We start from the raw sequence: 21,854 nt of genomic DNA, 5'->3' as shown, positions 1-21,854 counted from the left end.
GGAAGGATCGAGAGGACCATCCATTTACTTTTACCTCCGCCTGAATGTTAGTATAGAGTAATTGTACCCATCCTAAAAAGACTTCTCCGAATCCCATACGGCCCATGATCTCCCAAAGGCTGTCCCATCGAATTGAATCGAATGCTTTTTCAAAATCGATTGCCAGCAGGGTCAAAGGTCCGATTATAATCAGAGATCTCTCCATTGCCAGATGGAGACGGCGTAGATTCATCCGGGTCGATTTGTGGGGCATAAATCCACATTGGTCCGGGTGAATCAGAGTGGATGCAACCAGTTGTAACCGGTTCGCCAGGAGTTTTGCGAGGACCTTGGCCTCTCCATTAATCAATGATATGGGTCTATAGGAAGCACATTTGTGTGGAGGTTTGTCAGGTTTGGGTATGACCACGATGGTCGCCTTACACAGGTCTGGTGGGAGAGTCCCTTGTTCCCAGGCGGCAAGAAACATTCTGTGCAGGGGGGCCGCCATTTTGTCTGCTCCTAGCTTTTGCCAGGTTTCAACGGGGAATCCGTTTGGGCCCAGTGTCTTCCCCGGCTGGAGCTGAGATATTGCCTCTGAAATCTTGGCCTCTGATAAGGCGGAGACCAAATGTTCCCTCTGCTGCACAGAGAGCATCGGTAACGATAGCTCGTCTAAGAGGGAGGGGTCTAGTGGAGAGGCTTGGGCTCGGTACAGGTCTGCGTAGAACATCGAGAAGGCCTCAGCAATCTCAGCGTCTGAGTGATAGCTGTCGCCCTGCGGTGTGACTATTTCCCGGACATGGCGTTGTCCTTCGTCCCTTTTCTGCAGCCAGGCGAGCATTTTGCCCGCTTTGTCCCCTAGTTCGTATACTCTCGCTTTAGCCTGCCAGTGGGCCTGCTTAGCATCATCCATCACTCTGTTCCGAAGGCGCTCTTGGGCGCGTTGGAGGGAACGATGGGTTTCAGACGTGGGATCGGAAACATGTTTAGCCTCCCTGTCGCTCACTTCCTTCTCGGCCTCTAGTATCTTTTGGAACCGAGTGTTCCTTTGATGTGTCGTCCAGGAGAGGATTTCACCCCTGAGCACTGTTTTGTATGCCTCCCATACTGTCACGGGGTTGTCTACCGATTCTTCATTAATTTCGAAGTATTTGGCGGATATTTCCTCTAGGCGATCTATCAGCTCTGGGAAACCCAGGTAGTAGCTATTAAGTCTCCACGTTCTGGGGGGGAGGGCGCCCTGCATACATATTTCCATCGAAAGCGGTGAGTGGTCCGAGATGCCCTGAGGGAGCAGTTCTACGGACATTGTCCTGTAAAGGTCGGTGTGTGATAGAAGAAAATAATCCAGTCTGGACATGGAACCGTGGGCACCAGAGTGGAACGAATATTCCCTAACATCGGGGTGTAGCTCCCTCCATACATCCCGGAGCCCAAGAGCAAATGTAAAGTTGGCTAATTTGGTAGGGGTATCTGGGTTACGATTCCGGAGGTGGGAACGGTCAGTGTTGTTGTTCATGGTGTCGTTGAAATCCCCCCCTAGGATGTATATGTCAGGGTGATGTTTCCCTATAAGGGTGGTGAGGTCATCCAGTAATTCCTGTCCCAGACCCGGTGGAGAATAGATCGAGACAATTGCCACCTTTTGACCCCAGATCATTCCCAGGATGAACACGTATCGGCCCCTGGGATCTTGTTCTACGGTATGTTGAATAAATGGTATACGTTTGTGTATCAGAATGAGGGTGCCCCTGGAGCCCATTGTGTACCCCGCATGAAAGGCAAGGCGATAGTTAGTTCTCTGGAAAAAAGCACAGTTTACCCCAGCCAAGTGGGTTTCCGTCAGGAGGGCCACATCAGGGGAATGGCTATTTAGGAATTGCATGATAAGGCGCCGTTTGACTCCTGACCCCATCCCATTCACATTCCAAGTGAGGAGTTTCAAGGATTTAGTGTGCAGCATGAGGGATGTGTGAGTTTGTGTAGAGGATATTTACTACGTATGATGGGGATTTTCAGGGTATAGCGATCCATAAGAGATGGCGGTGTACTTCTCGCCTGTACTAAGGAAGCAGGGTTGCCTTGTGGAATAGTGCAAGACGTCCCTAACAAGGGACAGTGAGTAGTTCGGCCCATGAGCAAGTGGCAGTCCTGAAGTAATCAACAAAATTTTGAACTTTCCCAACACACCCCCACCCCATACTCCACCCCAACACAAAGTACCTGTCGCCCAAACATGCTGATCCTTCAACTTAAGGTGTCAGCTCAAAAACCAGACCCTTAAATAGGGTCGAAACCAGCAAGAAAAAGAGAGGGGGGGTGGGGGGAGAGAGGTCTAACTAGGGGAGAGCTCAGGCCTTTCCTCAGAGTTCCCACCTTGCGCCCATTGTCGACTCCTTCCATGGCGGGTAGATTGCGCGTTGATATCGGAGGCGCGGGCGGTGCACACTCGTGTGTCCCAGCAGTGTTCTAAGGTCCTAGTAGGAGACTACAGTTAGTTCATTCCTCTTCTTTTTGTGCCGCTGGCTCCAGGATCTCCTGTCCCCCCGTTCTGGGTGTCTCCTCGGGGAGGCCCGCCTCGGTCCGGGTCGGGGTCGCCCTCTCGGTCTCCTTGGTATTGCAGTCCAATCGCCTTCTATGTGAGCCTCTGCCCACTTCCAGGCCTCTTGTGGGTCGTTGAAGTGGACAGTAGTACCTTTATGATAGATCTTAAATTGGGCCGGGAAGAGCAGGCCGTATTTCACATTCATCTGAGCAAGTTGTTTCTTGAGTGGTTCAAAGGATTGCCGTGCCCTCTGCACCTCTCAGGTATAGTCCGGGAAGAAGGCGATTCGGGAGCCGTTATGGGTGATCGTCCCTTGCGAGCGTGACAGCAGCAGAAGGGCATCCTTTCGCGGTAGTTGAGCAAGCGAGCGATGATAGTCCGGGGCGGAGCGCCCGGGAGTGGTTTGCCCGAAGGTATTCTATGAGCCCTCTCCACCGAAAAGAATTTTGAGAAGGATTGGGGCTCGAAGATGTCCACGAGCCACTGTTCCAGGAACAATTCCATGCATTGTCCCTCTTCCCCCTCCGGCAGGCCCAGGATGCGAACGTTGTTGCGGCGGGACCTTCCATCTCCATCATCCACTCTCGACTCCAAGGCTTTCAGGCGGTTTAGGGCTTGGGACAGCTGACGATTGACCCCGCCGATGTTGTCCTCCGCTTCGGAGATGCAGTGTTCCACCTCTCCTGTTCTGGAAGTCAGCTTCTGCAGATCGTGGCGTAGGAAGGAGACATCCGCCGCCATACTGTCTATTTTGGTCTCCATGGAGGAGCGAGAGTTGGCGATGGCCGCCATTACGTCCCGTAAGGAAAGGGATTCATCTCCCAGGTGTGTGGGATGGTGGCCGTGCAGCGAGTCAAGCGGGGGGGTGTGAGTTCCAAAAGCCTTCTCCACCAGGGCCTGGGGTTTATATGACGAGAGTACTTTGAGGCCCAGCGCCCTTTAGTGGGCCTTCACAATACGCGCGGACCTCCGGCGCTTCTAGCTGTTCACCCAAGCAGGTGGTGGTCCCCCCTCCGCTGGTACGGTACAGTCCTCAGCGGGCACCCTGTTGGCAAGGTTCGATCACTTATTTCTAACGCGATTGTAGTCGCGGCATGGTGTCCCAAAGTGGATACGAATCAGGAGGTAGGAGCCGCACACAACCGAGATCTCAGGAGGGCCGCCATTTCCCCCCCCCCCCACTTCTCTCGCGGAGCAGATCTGTCCGGGTGTCAGCGGGGCTCAGCTGGTGAATAGTCTCAGATTCCGCGGTGGAGGAAGAGAGGATGGTCCCGGGCGTCCACCTCACATTCTGTCCCGTGCCCCGCCGTGTCAGGTCGTCTCGGGCCTCTCAATCAGGCGGAGGAAGTCCGTCCTCAGACACCGGCAGCCATCTTGGTCACGTAGCTCCGCTACCGGGCCTCGGCAAAATGTGGATTTATCTCCGTCGTCTGGGCAGGTAGGTGCCACCACCTACGTCAATCCGAGCTCGTAGCTTTATGGGCTCGGTCGCAGTGTTTATGCCGCACGAAATCCCAAGGAATCAGGATGAAAAAAGCAGGATTATTTTGGCGCTTGCGGGAGCTCTCTCGGCTCACGTCCGCATCGTTCGCGCGTTGGCCACGCCCCTCCCTGCTTTAGATTATTGACATTAAAACAACTTCCTGAGTCGTTTTGATTATTGATGTTTGAGTATCTTCTGCATCCCCATTCATCTGAAAGTATTGCTACCTCGTCTTAAAGGGCTATGTCGGCTGTCCCGGTTCAATACTGTGTTTGATTTTTAGATGTCTACATAATCTTGCTCCTACTTATCTTGTGGAAAAGGTGACTTGGTATCAACCTAAATGACCACTGCGTTCGGCAGATCAGCTGCTATTAGTAATTCCTCCCTCTCTCTGTATCTCCAGAGGAGACCGACGTTTTGCAGTCTATGGACCCAGGCTATGGAAAACCTTGCCTTGGGAACTTAGAAACATGACAGAGCTAATACAGTTCGGAAAATCACTAAAGGCATTCTTATTCAAATAAATGATAGAATCGGTTCTTTTGGTAGGAGCTCTCTAAGCTTTTGTGTTGGAATATGGAGTGGAATATGGAACCTGGGAACATCTGCGCCCAGATGCAGTTGTCCCTGCTCGGTGTGCCACGTTGTAAGTACTTCAAATCAAATCAAATCATGTTGATGTCTCCTCACCGTCTCGACCTCATAGAGGGAGGACTGGTCATGGCTCCTCCCTTTCTCATCCGCATTCCGGGATGCATGGTCATGGCTCATTCCTTTATCCCCTCATACAGCGAGGCATGTTGATGTCTCCTCCCCGTCTCGCCTTCATAAAGGGTTGCATGTTTATATCTTCTCCTTGCCTCGCCAGGGATGCATGTTCATATCTGCTCCCTGTCTCTCCTCCATAAAGGTATGCATGCTTATATCTACTCCCTGTGTGGTCTTCATGAAGACATGCATGTGGTTGCCAGACATTTGGTCGAAAAAAATTGGTCGACCAGACAAATGGTCGAACCAATTTGGTCGAAAACCAAATGGTCGATTTTTTTTATTTTTTATTTTAACCCTTTTTTTAATTTTTTTGGAGGGGTCCCCCCGGGGGGGTCCCCCCCCAATCCTCTTTTTTTCTCTAAAAACCCCTTTTTTAACTAAACGAAAACCCGAAAAATAAATATATAAATATTAAAAAAAATTCGACCATTTGGTTTTCGACCAAATTGCGTCGACCGAATTGCAGTCGACCAGTTTTTTTTCCACGAATTGACTGGACACCCATGCATGTTCATGATAAGTCTTTGTCTAGCCCTCATTCAGGCATGTATGTTAATGTCTCCTCCTTCTCACGTCCTAATTCAGGGATGCAATGTAATGTCTCCTTCCTGTCACACCCTCATACAGGGATGCAATGTGTATGTCTCCTCCCTGTATTGTTGACATACAGGCATGCATATTCCTGATGACTCCTTGTTTAGCCCTCATTCAGGCATTCATGTTCATGCGTCCTCCACGTTATGTCCTTATAGGGATGCATGTTCATGATGACTCCTTATCACTCCCTCAAAAAGGGATGCATGTTAATGTCTCCTCCTTATCACATCTGCGTACAGAGATGCATGTTCCTGCCACCTCGTTCTCTTGCTTTCATATAGGGATTTTATCTCCTCCCTGTCTCACCCTCAGGAAGGGATGCATGACCAATGCTCCTTCCTGTCTCGCCCGCATACATGGATGCACGTTCACGCCTCCTCGTTCTCTCGGCTTCATACGGGGATCATATCTCCTCCCTGTCTCACCCTCATGCAGGGATGCATGACCAATGCTCCTTCCTGTCTCTCCCGCATACATGGATGCACGTTCACGCCTCCTCCTTCTCTCGGCTTCATACGGGATCATATCTCCTCCCTGTCTCACCCTCATGTAGGGATGCATGACCAATGCTCCTTCCCTTCTCGCTTGCATACATGGATGCATGTTCACGCCTCCTCGTTCTCTCGGCTTCATACGGGGATCATATCTCCTCCCTGTCTCACCCTCATGCAGGAATGCATGACCAATGCTCCTTCCCTTCTCGCCTGCATACATGGATGCACTTTCACGCCTCCTCCTTCTCTCGGCTTCATACCGGGATCATATCTCCTCCCTGTCTCACCCTCACCTCCAACATGTGTAACTTGTTGTTCTCTTTGACCTCTGGGGCATGGGTGGCTACTGCACAGCTCTAGATGTCGCCCACCTGCAAGGTGCTATGGAAAGCGCTTTTCCACATTGGACGTGCTATATTAACCCCCTCTCCCCAAATACAATAAAAATAAAGAAATATATGTGCTTCCATAATGTCTACCTTCTAAGGTTTCATGTGTGTAAGCACATTGTCCTCCTCCTGACCACATTCTAAAACTATGTGCAAATTGTTCCTTCCATAAACTGTCACTTCCTTGGCCCTTTATTTATAATGACTGTTATACTCTCTCTCTTTCCGGCACAGTATAAAAAAGCCTAGCACACCTCATGATTGGACTAAGAAATTCCTGTCATTTAGTTGGAAATGATTTTCCCATTACCCCCAAAAACTCCTCACTGTGTCTAAGAACGCTTTTTTTCACAGGACAATACAGATCAGATTGACTTGAAAGGTCCTTTCACGCGACTACAGAACGTCTCTCATTCCACTCAAAGATACGCCTGTGCCTACAATAGCCTAGGACTAGACTATGAGTCCCAATGTAGAAAGACCACAAGTCCACAGATATGCCTGTTTATTTAAACATCTGTATTATCATCAGAGTGTGACTGTAAAGGCGGGACCTCGTGCTCTCTGTAACGCGCTCCATTGGCAACATCAGTTAAATGTCGTTGGTTCAATCCCTCGCGGATGTTGTTTTTATTCCCATTTGTAACTGGGAAATACTGTCGCTGCAATACATATGTCTTAATCAAGCTAGTGGTTATTGACGTAAATGGCAGTGTTATAATGTTTCATGTACTGCAAATGTCACCATATAATGCGCTCTTAATTAGATTTGGTTGAAATACATTACAGTCACCCGATGAAAAAGTGTGCAAAGAGCATTAAAGAAACAAAAGGTTCATAACAGTAACAGGACATATCGAATTGTTTCAGTCCTCCACAGAGATTGCCAATGGAAATTGTAAAATATCTGCCCAACTGCGGTGACATTGCCTCGCCGCAATGTGACTCGGATTCGAACCGAGGTTGCTGCTGCCACAACACAGAGTACTAACCACTATACGATAATGGCAAGCTACGTGGGCTGCTGCAATGTGATTTTCCACCTCTATCATAAGCTGTACTCCATCTGTGATGTCATGACTCATGTCTGAATTACAGGTTGGTTGTGATGTTATCCATGCGAATAAGTGGACACCTGATCCCCAGTCACTTATTTAAGATCTCAATAATCAAGTCAGAATCCAAATGAAAGTCATCAAAGTGGAGCCAATTAGAAATAATATAGTTACACAAACCTGGCAATGGTGCCGCAGCCAGGGCCGATAATGGCCCGCCAGCCTGAGAGCAGGAAAGTGTCAGAGCAGTGATGGTCTTGTGAGAGTTTACAGCTGTTATTGACCGTGTCCCCTTGCATTGCAGAGTTTTCTCCCTATAAGAACCGCAGGGGCTCCCTCCTGGGTGCTAATAGTTTTTTTTTTTTCACAGGAAAAGTGCTCTGCACCAGTTGCACGCGCCAAATCTCCCGAAGGCCACCACCATAAAAACAGAAAAGGGAAAACGTCCTTTGCCACGGCAGTAGGCAGGTGATGGAGATGACGAGGCCAGGAGGAGAGGGGGTAAGTGGGGTTGCATGGGACCTATGAAGAGGGGTGGCGGGCTGGCATTGGGAGGGTGGTTGCGGAAAGAATATTGAGGCTGGGATAGAGAGGCGCTGGAGTTCCAGAAAGAACACAGGCAGTGATCACAGTTTCCAGCTGGCGTTCGCAGCCTTATGTTTATGTTTATGTTTATTGATTTATACCGCGCACAAGGTACCCTAAGGCTTATAGGCGCCGACAAAACAACAAAGTGGCATTATGAGTATAACAAGAACAAACAACATTAAGCTCCGAAAACATGTACTGACAAGGGGGCCACTAGGCCATTCCCATGGAAGAAGGAAAACAACATCGTAAAGAAAAGAGGATAGGTTAATTTAACACTATTCACACTTTTGTGAAGGCGGACATGTCCTGTACATTGGTGAGACTGTTTATAAAAGAGGGCAAACTACTAGACCCACAACCAATAATGATACAGTCAGTGTTATCTGTCTTGCACCAGTTGCTGATCTGTAGTCTCCGAAGAACTTTGAGGTCCTGTGCCCTTATACAATTGGGTCCCACTTTATTATTAAGCCGTGCTAAAACTTTATTTTTTAGTGACTCCCTGGATTCCACTTGCTTCGGCTTGTCCACATTGATTAGAACGATGTTTCTTGGGTCCAATGCGAAACTCCTCATGTTGGAATCCGCAATTTCGGGCATGGTGGATTTTCTCTGGCGAATGTCCTTAAATGGAAGGGGAGATATGAGTCGCCTGGGCTTCAGGAGAGGTGGTATACTCTCTTGTGATACTGTAGTCATTTGACAAGGAATGAACAGAGTTGTCTTGGATTTCCCAGATGTCCCTCTGTGAGTGAGCTCAATCGGCTCTGTTTGAGAGTCTGTATGACCTCTGTTCTCAAGAATGGACGTTTGAGAGGCCTTTTCCTCTCTAGTAAACTTCACCTGAGAGGACTTCTGTAGAGATGACGATAAGGGCACAGACATATTTGATGAAACAGTGTCTACCCAGGAATAAAATTCCCCAAAGTTCGAACAGATTGCTAGATCCCGTAACATGTTATCCTTAAAGCATAGCCAATTGGCTATGGCTTTGGGCTCAACCAACTCCTTCACAGCTCTGGCTGCTGCTAACTCAGCCGGCTGATCTCGAGGAAAATGATGGCCTAAGGGGCCCGAGCTTTCTGGTGTAGCTCCACTATCTTTGAACAACTCCCCCTTAACCCCCAGATGTGCATTGTAAGGGGAATAGACCATTGGCTGAGGTTGTATGGAGGAGCCCGTAGGGGAGCAGGTGAAGCTATCGGTGCTCCTGGGAACCTCATTGCTATGTAGTATATTAGTGAGCAGAAGATGTTCTTGCTGCAATTTCAGTCTCCTCGCGGCACTTAAGGCTAAAACTTCTGAAAATCTATTATCCCTCCTTTGGGGAGCCTGATGTATTACCTGTATGGGAGCAGCCATATTGCTCGAGGCCGCGCACTGTCTGCAATCAGTCCCTTGTGATATTACCAGAGCCGGTATTTACAGAGGTGGGTGTGCCGGGGCCGGTAATACCGGCAACGGTGTTACTGCCAACTCGTAATTGACCAGAACGCTAAAAAGTCCTGTTCACCAGAATCACTGGCACTTTTACCACATACCAGCAAACTCGTAATGAGTCCCAATGTTTCCTAAGGGCTCCATATAAAGATTAAAAAGAGATGGAGATAAAATCGCCCTGCGGTACTCCAAATGGTGCAATGTTGGGAGATCACTGTTCTTGTCTATTCGCTTTACGAGACTAACACTGACTGGTCTGTGAACCAGCCACTCAAATCTCCATTGCACCCTCTCAGTGAAACCAGGCAAGCATGTCTCTCTCACAAAAGCTGTCCCCAGGGATTCCCATCTCCACCTGGTCTTGCTCACAGTTCTCATCCGACGACATGTCTCTTGTCCACTCACTTTAGGAGACAGACACTGATTGGTGTGTCACCCACCTCCCTGAATATCAGCTGCACCCTCCTAGCAAAATCAGGCAAGTGTATCTCTCCCACAAGCTGCCCTCAGGGTTTACCAGCACTCCCTCCCAGGTGTGCCTTGTGCATGTGCCTTGTCAAAGAAAGGATGATCTTTAAAACCCTTGTCCTTACACACAAGTGTCTTCACGGCCAGGCCGCTCCCCCTAACTGGTCCAAAGGATCTCCAAACCCCCTGCCTCCAGACCTTCCAGAACTCCCTACTCAAACGTGATTACTGTTCCCAGGACACGCAAAGCACGCGCCGGCGGCGCCAGTTTCCCAACTCTGTCAGCCACCCACTGGAACGCCCTCCTATTAGGACAATTGACTCCCATGCGGCCTTCCGCAAGGCCATCAAAACTAGTCTCTTTCTATGAACTAGCCTAGCCTTAAATACCCCTGCTGTACCTGTTACCTAACAACTTGTTGTTCCCCCTTCTCTGTATTCTGCAACCACATGCCATGCAATGTAGCATGGTCTAAGTCTGTGTGTAACCTTGTACCATGCATTGTACCTTCCTCTAAGTTTATCTACTTGGACGGGTTCACTGTAACCCTTAATCAAGCCTTCTAGAGCACTGTTATAGCACCTCGATGCCTGCGGGCTGTAGTGTGCTCTACAAATACAAATAAATAAATACATTTCAGCCATCACAAGAAGACTGTGAGAAGGACCAAACAGACTTTTACAATAAAATTCAAAAAGCTTGCTAAGTCATAAAATCCTGTAAGTTGGACGTCCAACCACACCATCTCCTGGATAACTTAGAGCATACCCCCCACGAGAGGAGTACATTCAAGTTCTCCCAATCTCTCTAGAGGACATGAACTCTATACTTTCTACCATTAGATGCACAGCCTGCTCCGAAAACATACTACCCACCCCTAGCTTATACTGGACAATGCCAGGACTTTTGCCCCCTATCTTCGTAGAATGGTGAATGCTTCGTTTAGAGACAACAAAGTCCCTACCACAATTAAAACAGTTACTGGTACACTCCTAGTCCAAAAACCTGGATTAGACCTACACGGCCCTTCCAATCTCCGTCCAATAACTAACTGTAACTTTCTCCTAAAAATCTTGGACAAAGTCGCTACCACCCAACTCCAAAATGATGTCGACAGGAACAGCCTCCTACACACAGACACCCAACAATTGGGCTTTAGAGGAGCACATAGTACAGCGACGGCCCTGCTGGACCTTCAGACTAAAATGCTTAATATATTAGACGAGGGAAAAACAGGGATGCTGATATTATTAGACCTCTCAGCAGCATTTGATTTGCTCGACCATCAAAAACTCCACAAGGCTTTAGACAAATCAGGTAATCGTTCTCGAGGAGCCATAGACTGGGTAACATCCTTCCTCAAAGAGCAGAGCTCCAAGATCCACTGTGGTGACCACTTCTCCATACCCGACCTATAAATCATGGAGTACCCCAGGGGGCCATCCTATTGCCCCTTTTTTTCCATCTCTATCTGCAGCGTCTATGTACCCTGTTAACCAACCTAGGGGTCTTCTTTACACATTTCGCCGATGTTACACAACTTGTCATCAAAATATCTAGCTGTCATACCACTGACAATAATAAGCTTGCATGCAATTACAGCACCATCGAAGCCTGGATGTTGACAAATTGGCTTTGCCTCAACGGAAGCAAAACTGAGCTCATGATCTTTGGATCACACCAGGCAAGCGCTAAACTAGACACAGAATACACCACCTTTAAGATCAAAGACACAAATGTAAGGGTCTCTGATAAGGTCAAGACACTAGGTGTCCACCTGCAAGCATCCTTGGAAGCGGAAGCCCACGTAACATACCTGAAAAACAGTTGCTGATACCACCAAAAACTGCTCAGCCGCATCAGGCCATTAGTGAGTAAACAAAACAGCACCATTATCGCCAGAGCCACCATCTCATCCAGACTGGACTACGGGAATGCACTACTTAAGGGGGGGCCAATAAAAAATGCATCAAACAATGTCAGGTCATACAGAACAATGCAGTAAGGACAATTACCAAGAAAAAAAAGGAGGAACATATTACAGAAGACAGAAAGGCCCTTCATTGGTTAGCCCTGGAAGACCGGATCACTTTTAAAGCAATGACCATTGTCCATCACTGTATATATGGATCCGCACCCGTATACCTAAAAAAACAAATAACCACATACGAACCTTGCCACACCTTAAGATCCAAGGCGCAAGGGTTTGTGAAAGTAAGTCACTCCGAAAAAGATAATGGACTTGGACGAGCATTCCCTACCAAAGCGGCATCTAAGTGGAACGAGCTCCCAAACAGCCTAAGGCTAGGATCTAATTACCTATCCTTTAGGAAAAAACTGAAGACACTGTTGTTCAAATAAAGGACCTGCATAAATACTAATGTACATGTAATATAATCTACTCAGAAACAGTAATCTTACTCTACTGTCCGGTTACTTTTCTGTTGTACTTGTCTTCATGTAATGCGCCCTGATGCCTGCGAGCTTCGGCGCTATAGAAATAAATAAATAAATAAGGGCCCAATAGTTTGTGTAACCAATGGTAAGTCTTGTATTTAGTGACGTTCATAGTGACCTGTTTGAAGGGTGGGCTTAGTAGTCCCACCCGATGTTGAAGAGCCTATCACTTTCTTTGACTAGTATGGAACGTATACCTAGATGTTCCCACTAAGCCTATCACATTTGCCACTAGGTCTTTGTAGTTTGCCACGTAGGATGACGTTAGCAATACGTAGGTTAACGTCAGCAATGATGGGTTTTAGAATGTTTTTTATGAATTTCGTTGAGATCATGCTGTGAGACGTCCGTTGATGTCCGTTGTACTCCCTGCTTTAGATTATTGACATTAAAACAACTTCCTGAGTTGTTTTGATTATTGATGTTTGAGTATCTTCTGCATCCCCATTCATCTCAAAGTATTGCTACCTCGTCTTAAAGGGCTGTGTCGGCTGTCCCGGTTCAATAGTGTGTTTGATTTTTAGATGTCTACATAATCTTGCTCCTACTTATCTTGTGGAAAAGGTGACTTGGTATCAACCTAAATGACCACTGCATTCGGCAGATCAGCTGCTATTAGTAATTCCTCCCTCTCTCTGTATCTCCAGAGGAGACCGACGTTTTGCAGTCTATGGACCCAGGCTATGGAAAACCTTGCCTTGGGAACTTAGAAACATGACAGAGCTAATACAGTTCGGAAAATCACTAAAGGCATTCTTATTCAAATAAATGATAGAATCAGATCTTTTGGTAGGAGCTCTCTAAGATTTTGTGTTGGAATATGGAGTGGAATATGGAACCTGGAAACATCTGCTCCCAGATGCAGTTGTCCCTGCTCGGTGTGCCACGTTGTAAGTACTTCAAATCAAATCAAATCATGTTGATGTCTCCTCACCGTTTCGACCTCATAGAGGGAGGACTGGTCATGGCTCCTCCCTTTTTCATCCGCATTCCGGGATGCATGGTCATGGCTCATTCCTTTATCCCCTCATACAGCGAGGCATGTTGATGTCTCCTCCCCGTCTCGCCTTCATAAAGGGTTGCATGTTTATATCTTCTCCTTGCCTCGCCAGGGATGCATGTTCATATCTGCTCCCTGTCTCTCCTCCATAAAGATATGCATGTTTATATCTCCTCCCTGTGTGGTCTTCATGAAGACATGCATCTTCATGATAAGTCTTTGTCTAGCCCTCATTCAGGCATGCATGTTAATGTCTCCTCCTTCTCACGTCCTAATTCAGGGATGCAATGTAATGTCTCCTTCCTGTCACACTCTCATACAGGGATGCAATGTGTATGTCTCCTCCCTGTATTGTTGTCATACAGGCATGCATATTCCTGATGACTCCTTGTTTAGCCCTCATTCAGGCATTCATGTTCATGCGTCCTCCACGTTATGTCCTTATAAAGGGCTGCATGTTCATGATGACTCCTTATCACTCCCTCAAAAAGGGATGCATGTTAATGTCTCCTCCTTGTCACACCTGCGTACAGAGATGCATGTTCATGCCACCTCGTTCTCTTGCTTTCATACAGGGATTTTATCTCCTCCCTGTCTCACCCTCAGGAAGGGATGCATGACCAATGCTCCTTCCTGTCTCGCCCGCATACATGGATGCACATTCACGCCTCCTAGTTCTCTCGGCTTCATACGGGGATCATATCTCCTCCCTGTCTCACCCTCATGCAGGGATGCATGACCAATGCTCCTTCCCTTCTCGCCTGCATACATGGATGCATGTTCACGCCTCCTCCTTCTCTCAGCTTCATACGGGGATCATATCTCCTCCCTGTCTCACCCTCATGCAGGGATGCATGACCAATGCTCCCTCCCTTCTCGCCTGCATACATGGATGCACGTTCACGCCTCCTCGTTCTCTCGGCTTCATACGGGGATCATATCTCCTCCCTGTCTCACCCTCATGCAGGGATGCATGACCAATGCTCCTTCCCTTCTCGGCTGCATACATGGATGCACGTTCACGCCTCCTCCTTCTCTAGGCTTCATACGGGGATCATATCTCCTCCCTGTCTCACCCTCAGGAAGGGATGCATGACCCTGACTCCTCCCTTTCTCGCCTGCATACATGGATGCACGTTCACGCCTCCTCCTTCTCTCGGCTTCATACAAGGATCATATCTCCTCCCTGTGTCACCCTCACCTCCAACATGTGTAACTTCTTCTTCTCTTTGACCTCTGGGGCATGGGTGGCTACTGCACAGCTCTAGATGTCGCCCACCTGCAAGGTGCTATGGAAAGCACTTTTCCACATTGGACGTGCTATATTAACCCCCTCTCCCCAAATACAATAAAAATAAAGAAATATATGTGCTTCCATAATGTCTACCTTCTAATGTTTCATATGTGTAAGCACATTGTCCTCCTCCTGACCACATTCTAAAACCATGTGCAAATTGTTCCTTCCATAAACTGTCACTTCCTTGGCCCTTTATTTATAATGACTGTTATACTCACTCTCTTTCCGCCACAGTATAAAAAAGCCTAGCACACCTCATGATTGGACTAAGAAATTCCTGTCATTTAGTTGGAAATGATTTTCCCATTATCCCCAAAAACTCCTCACTTTGTCTAAGAACGCTTTTTTTCACAGGACAATACAGATCAGATTGACTTGAAAGGTCCTTTCACGCGACTACAGAACGCCTCTCATTCCACTCAAAGATACGCCAGTGCCTACAATAGCCTAGGACTAGACTATGAGTCCCAATGTAGAAAGACCACAAGTCCACAGATATGCCTGTTTATTTAAACATCTGTATTATCATCAGCGTGTGACTGTAAAGGCGGGACCTCGCGCTCTCTGTAACGCGCTCCATTGGCAACATCAGTTAAATGTCGTTGGTTCAATCCCTCGCGGATGTTGTTTTTATTCCCATTTGTAACTGGGAAATACTGTCGCTGCAATACATATGTCTTAATCAAGCTAGTGGTTATTGACGTAAATGGCAGTGTTATAATGTTTCATGTAGTGCAAATGTCACCACATAATGCGCTCTTAATTAGATTTGGTTGAAATACATTACAGTCACCCGATGAAAAAGTGTGCAAAGAGCATTAAAGAAACAAAAGGTTCCTAACAGTAACAGGACATATCGAATAGTTTCAGTCCTCCACAGAGATTGCCAATGTATTAATGGAAATTCTAAAAAGTCTGCCCAACTGCCGTGACATTGCCTCACCGCAATGCCGTGACTCGGATTCGAACCGAGGTTGCTGCGGCCACAACGCAGAGTACTAACCACTATACGATCACGGCGAGCTACTTGGGCTGCTACAGTGTCTTGTTCCACCTCTATCATAAGCTGTACTCCATCCGTGATGTCATGACTCATGTTTGAATTACAGGTTGGTTGTGTTGTCATCCATGCGAATAAGTGGACACCTGATCCCTAGTCACTTATTTAAGATCTCAATAATCAAGTCAGAATCCAAATGAAAGTCATCAAAGTGGAGCCAATTAGAAATAATATAGTTACACAAACCTGGCAATGGTGCGGCAGCCAGGGCCGATAATGGCCCGCCAGCCTCAGAGCAGGAAAGTGGGAGAGCAGTGATGGTCTTGTGAGAGTTTACAGCTGTTATTGACCCTGTCCCCTTCCATTGCAGAGTTTTATCCCTATAAGAACCGCAGGGGCTCCCTCCTGGGTGCTAATAGTTAATTTTTTTTCACAGGAAAAGTGCTCTGCACCAATTGCACGTGCCAAATCTCCCAAAGGCCACCACCATAAAAACAGAAAAGGGAAAACGTCCCTTTGCCACGGCAGTAGGCAGGTGATGGAGATGACGAGGCCAGGAGGAGAGGGCGTAAATGGGGTTGCATGGGACCTACGAAGAGGGGTGGCGGGCTGGCATTGGGAGGGTGGTGGCGGAAAAAATATTGAGGCTGGGATAGAGAGGCGCTGGAGTTCCAGAAAGAACACAGGCAGTGATCACAGTTTCCAGCTGGCGTTCGCAGCCTTATGTTTATGTTTATGTTTATTGATTTATACCGCGCACAAGGTACCCTAAGGCTTATAGGCGCCGACAAAACAACAAAGTGGCATAATGAGTATAACAAGAACAAACAACATTAAGCTCCGAAAACATGTACTGACAAGGGGGCCACTAGGCCATTCCCATGGAAGAAGGAAAACAACATCGTAAAGAAAAGAGGATAGGTTAATTTAACACTATTCGCACTTTTGTGAAGGCGGACATGTCCTGTACATTGGTGAGACTGTTTATAAAAGAGGGCAAACTACTAGACCCACAACCAATAATGATACAGTCAGTGTTATCTGTCTTGCACCAGTTGCTGATCTGTAGTCTCCGAAGAACTTTGAGGTCCTGCGCCCTTATACAATTGGGTCCCACTTTATTATTAAGCCGTGCTAAAACTTTATTTTTTAGTGACTCCCTGGATTCCACTTGCTTCGGCTTGTCCACATTGATTAGAACGATGTTTCTTGGGTCCAATGCGAAACTCCTCATGTTGGAATCCGCAATTTCGGGCATGGTGGATTTTCTCTGGCGAATGTCCTTAAATGGAAGGGGAGCCATGAGTCGCCTGGGCTTCAGGAGAGGTGGTATACTCTCTTGTGATACTGTAGTCATTTGACAAGGAATGAACAGAGTTGTCTTGGATTTCCCAGATGTCCCTCTGTGTGTGAGCTCAATCGGCTCTGTTTGAGAGTCTGTATGACCTCTGTTCTCAAGAATGGACGTTTGAGAGGCCTTTTCCTCTCTAGTAAACTTCACCTGAGAGGACTTCTGTAGAGATGACGATAAGGGCACAGACATATTTGGCGAAACAGTGTCTACCCAGGAATAAAATTCCCCAAAGTTCGAACAGATTGCTAGATCCCGTAACATGTTATCCTTAAAGCATAGCCAATTGGCTATGGCTTTGGGCTCAACCAACTCCTTCACAGCTCTGGCTGCTGCTAACTCAGCCGGCTGATCTCGAGGAAAATGATGGCCTAAGGGGCCCGAGCTTTCTGGTGTAGCTCCACTATCTTTGAACAACTCCCCCTTAACCCCCAGATGTGCATTGTAAGGGGAATAGACCATTGGCTGAGGTTGTATGGAGGAGCCCGTAGGGGAGCAGGTGAAGCTATCGGTGCTCCTGGGAACCTCATTGCTATGTAGTATATTAGTGAGCAGAAGATGTTCTTGCTGCAATTTCAGTCTCCTCGCGGCACTTAAGGCTAAAACTTCTGAAAATCTATTATCCCTCCTTTGGGGAGCCTGATGTATTACCTGTATGGGAGCAGCCATATTGCTCGAGGCCGCGCACTGTCTGCAATCAGTCCCTTGTGATATTACCAGCGCCGGTATTTACAGAGGTGGTTGTGCCGGGGCCGGTAATACCGGCAACGGTGTTACTGCCAACTAGTAATTGACCAGAACGCTAAAAAGTCCTGTTCACCAGAATCACTGGCACGTTTACCACATACCAGCAAACTCGTAATGAGTCCCAATGTTTCCTAAGGGCTCCATATAAAGATTAAAAAGAGATGGAGATAAAATCGCCCTGCGGTACTCCAAACGGTGCAATGTTGGGAGATCACTGTTCTTGTCTATTCGCTTTACGAGACTAACACTGACTGGTCTGTGAACCAGCCACTCAAATCTCCATTGCACCCTCTCAGTGAAACCAGGCAAGCATGTCTCTCTCACAAAAGCTGTCCCCAGGGATTCCCCTCTCCACCTGGTCTTGCTCACAGTTCTCATCCGACGACATGTCTCTCGTCCACTCACTTTAGGAGACAGACACTGATTGGTGTGTCACCCACCTCCCTGAATATCAGCTGCACCCTCCTAGCAAAATCAGGCAAGTGTATCTCTCCCAAAAGCTGCCCTCAGGGTTTACCAGCACTCCCTCCCAGGTGTGCCTTGTGCATGTGCCTTGTCAAAGAAAGGATGATCTTTAAAACCCTTGTCCTTACACACAAGTGTCTTCACGGCCAGGCCGCTCCCCCTAACTGGTCCAAAGGATCTCCAAACCCCCTGCCTCCAGACCTTCCAGAACTCCCTACTCAAACATGATTACTGTTCCCAGGACACGCAAAGCCCGCGCCGGCGACGCCAGTTTCCCAACTCTGTCAGCCACCCACTGGAACGCCCTCCTATTAGGACAATTGACTCCCATGCGGCCTTGCGCAAGGCCATCAAAACTAGTCTCTTTCTATGAACTAGCCTAGCCTTAAATACCCCTGCTGTACCTGTTACCTAACAACTTGTTGTTCCCCCTTCTCTGTATTCTGCAACCACATGCCATGCAATGTAGCATGGTCTAAGTCTGTGTGTAACCTTGTACCATGCATTGTACCTTCCTCTAAGTTTATCTACTTGGACGGGTTCACTGTAACCCTTAATCAAGCCTTCTAGAGCACTGTTATAGCACCTCGATGCCTGCGGGCTGTAGTGTGCTCTACAAATACAAATAAATAAATACATTTCAGCCATCACAAGAAGACTGTGAGAAGGACCAAACAGACGTTTACAATAAAATTCAAAAAGCTTGCTAAGTCATAAACTCCTGTAAGTTGGACGTCCAACCACACCATCTCCTGGATAACTTAGAGCATAACCCCCACGAGAGGAGTACATTCAAGTTCTCCCAATCTCTCTAGAGGACATGAACTCTATACTTTCTACCATTAGATGCACAGCCTGCTCCGAAAACATACTACCCCCCCCCCTAGCTTATACTGGACAATGCCAGGACATTTGCCCCCTATCTTCGTAGAATGGTGAATGCTTCGTTTAGAGACAACAAAGTCCCTACCACAATTAAAACAGTTACTGGTACACTCCTAGTCCAAAAACCTGGATTAGACCTACACGGCCCTTCCAATCTCCGTCCAATAACTAACTGTAACTTTCTCCTAAAAATCTTGGACAAAGTCGCTACCACCCAACTCCAAAATTATGTCGACAGGAACAGCCTCCTACACACAGACACCCAACAATTGGGCTTTAGAGGAGCACATAGTACAGCGACGGCCCTGCTGGACCTTCAGACTAAAATGCTTAATATATTAGACGAGGGAAAAACAGGGATGCTGATATTATTAGACCTCTCAGCAGCATTTGATTTGCTCGACCATCAAAAACTCCACAAGGCTTTAGACAAATCAGGTAATCGTTCTCGAGGAGCCATAGACTGGGTAACATCCTTCCTCAAAGAGCAGAGCTCCAAGATCCACTGTGGTGACCACTTCTCCATACCCGACCTATAAATCATGGAGTACCCCAGGCGGCCATCCTATTGCCCCTTTTGTTCCATCTCTATCTGCAGCGTCTATGTACCCTGTTAACCAACCTAGGGGTCTTCTTTACACATTTCGCCGATGTTACACAACTTGTCATCAAAATATCTAGCTGTCATACCACTGACAATAATAAGCTTGCATGCAATTACAGCACCATCGAAGCCTGGATGTTGACAAATTGGCTTTGCCTCAACGGAAGCAGAACTGAGCTCATGATCTTTGGATCACACCAGGCAAGCGCTAAACTAGACACAGAATACACCACCTTTAAGATCAAAGACACAAATGTAAGGGTCTCTGATAAGGTCAAGACACTAGGTGTCCACCTGCAAGCATCCTTGGAAGCGGAAGCCCACGTAACATACCTGAAAAACAGTTGCTGATACCACCAAAAACTGCTCAGCCGCATCAGGCCATTAGTGAGTAAACAAAACAGCACCATTATCGCCAGAGCCACAATCTTATCCAGACTGGACTACAGGAATGCACTACTTATGGGGGCCAATAAAAAATGCATCAAACAATGTCAGGTCATACAGAACAATGCAGTAAGGACAATTACCAAGAAAAAAAAGGAGGAACATATTACAGAAGACAGAAAAGCCCTTCATTGGTTAGCCCTGGAAGACCGGATCACTTTTAAAGCAATGACCATTGTCCATCACTGTATATATGGATCCGCACCCGTATACCTAAAAAAACAAATAACCACATACGAACCTTGCCACACCTTAAGATCCAAGGCGCAAGGGTTTGTGAAAGTAAGTCACTCCGAAAAAGATAATGGACTTGGACGAGCCTTCCCTACCAAAGCGGCAACTAAGTGGAACGAGCTCCCAAACAGCCTAAGGCTAGGATCTAATTACCTATCCTTTAGGAAAAAACTGAAGACACTGTTGTTCAAATAAAGGACCTGCATAAATACTAATGTACATGTAATGTAATCTACTCAGAACCAGTAATCTTACTCTACTGTCCGGTTACTTTTCTGTTGTACTTGTCTTCATGTAATGCGCCCTGATGCCTGCGAGCTTCGGCGCTATAGAAATAAATAAATAAATAAGGGCCCAATAGTTTGTGTAACCAATGGCAAGTCTTGTATTTAGTGACGTTCATAGTGACCTGTTTGAAGGGTGGGCTTAGTAGTCCCACCCGATGTTGAAGAGCCTATCACTTTCTTCGACTAGTATGGAACGTATACCTAGATGTTCCCACTAAGCCTATCACATTTGCCACTAGGTCTTTGTAGTTTGCCACGTAGGATGACGTTAGCAATACGTAGGTTAACGTCAGCAATGATGGGTTTTAGAATGTTTTTTATGAATTTCGTTGAGATCATGCTGTGAGACGTCCGTTGATGTCCGTTGTACTCCCTGCTTTAGATTATTGACATTAAAACAACTTCCTGAGTTGTTTTGATTATTGATGTTTGAGTATCTTCTGCATCCCCATTCATCTCAAAGTATTGCTACCTCGTCTTAAAGGGCTGTGTCGGCTGTCCCGGTTCAATAGTGTGTTTGATTTTTAGATGTCTACATAATCTTGCTCCTACTTATCTTGTGGAAAAGGTGACTTGGTATCAACCTAAATGACCACTGCATTCGGCAGATCAGCTGCTATTAGTAATTCCTCCCTCTCTCTGTATCTCCAGAGGAGACCGACGTTTTGCAGTCTATGGACCCAGGCTATGGAAAACCTTGCCTTGGGAACTTAGAAACATGACAGAGCTAATACAGTTCGGAAAATCACTAAAGGCATTCTTATTCAAATAAATGATAGAATCAGATCTTTTGGTAGGAGCTCTCTAAGATTTTGTGTTGGAATATGGAGTGGAATATGGAACCTGGAAACATCTGCTCCCAGATGCAGTTGTCCCTGCTCGGTGTGCCACGTTGTAAGTACTTCAAATCAAATCAAATCATGTTGATGTCTCCTCACCGTTTCGACCTCATAGAGGGAGGACTGGTCATGGCTCCTCCCTTTTTCATCCGCATTCCGGGATGCATGGTCATGGCTCATTCCTTTATCCCCTCATACAGCGAGGCATGTTGATGTCTCCTCCCCGTCTCGCCTTCATAAAGGGTTGCATGTTTATATCTTCTCCTTGCCTCGCCAGGGATGCATGTTCATATCTGCTCCCTGTCTCTCCTCCATAAAGATATGCATGTTTATATCTCCTCCCTGTGTGGTCTTCATGAAGACATGCATCTTCATGATAAGTCTTTGTCTAGCCCTCATTCAGGCATGCATGTTAATGTCTC

General features: G+C 47.0%; 1 non-coding gene across 1 annotated transcript; it reads right to left on the bottom strand.

Moving 5' to 3' along the window:
- Positions 1–15,521: 15,521 nt before the first annotated feature.
- On the bottom strand, positions 15,522–15,593 carry TRNAH-GUG (transfer RNA histidin (anticodon GUG)). The gene has a single exon. It is a non-coding gene; the product is annotated as a tRNA-His (tRNA).
- Positions 15,594–21,854: the final 6,261 nt, after the last annotated feature.

This window comes from Ambystoma mexicanum, assembly GCF_040938575.1.
Source record: "Ambystoma mexicanum isolate Mex_15411 chromosome 12 unlocalized genomic scaffold, UKY_AmexF1_1 Mex_chr12_unloc.1, whole genome shotgun sequence".
Taxonomy (NCBI): domain Eukaryota; kingdom Metazoa; phylum Chordata; class Amphibia; order Caudata; family Ambystomatidae; genus Ambystoma; species Ambystoma mexicanum.
Note: the sequence above shows the minus strand (reverse complement) of the source record. Positions and strands in the feature narration are given on the sequence as shown.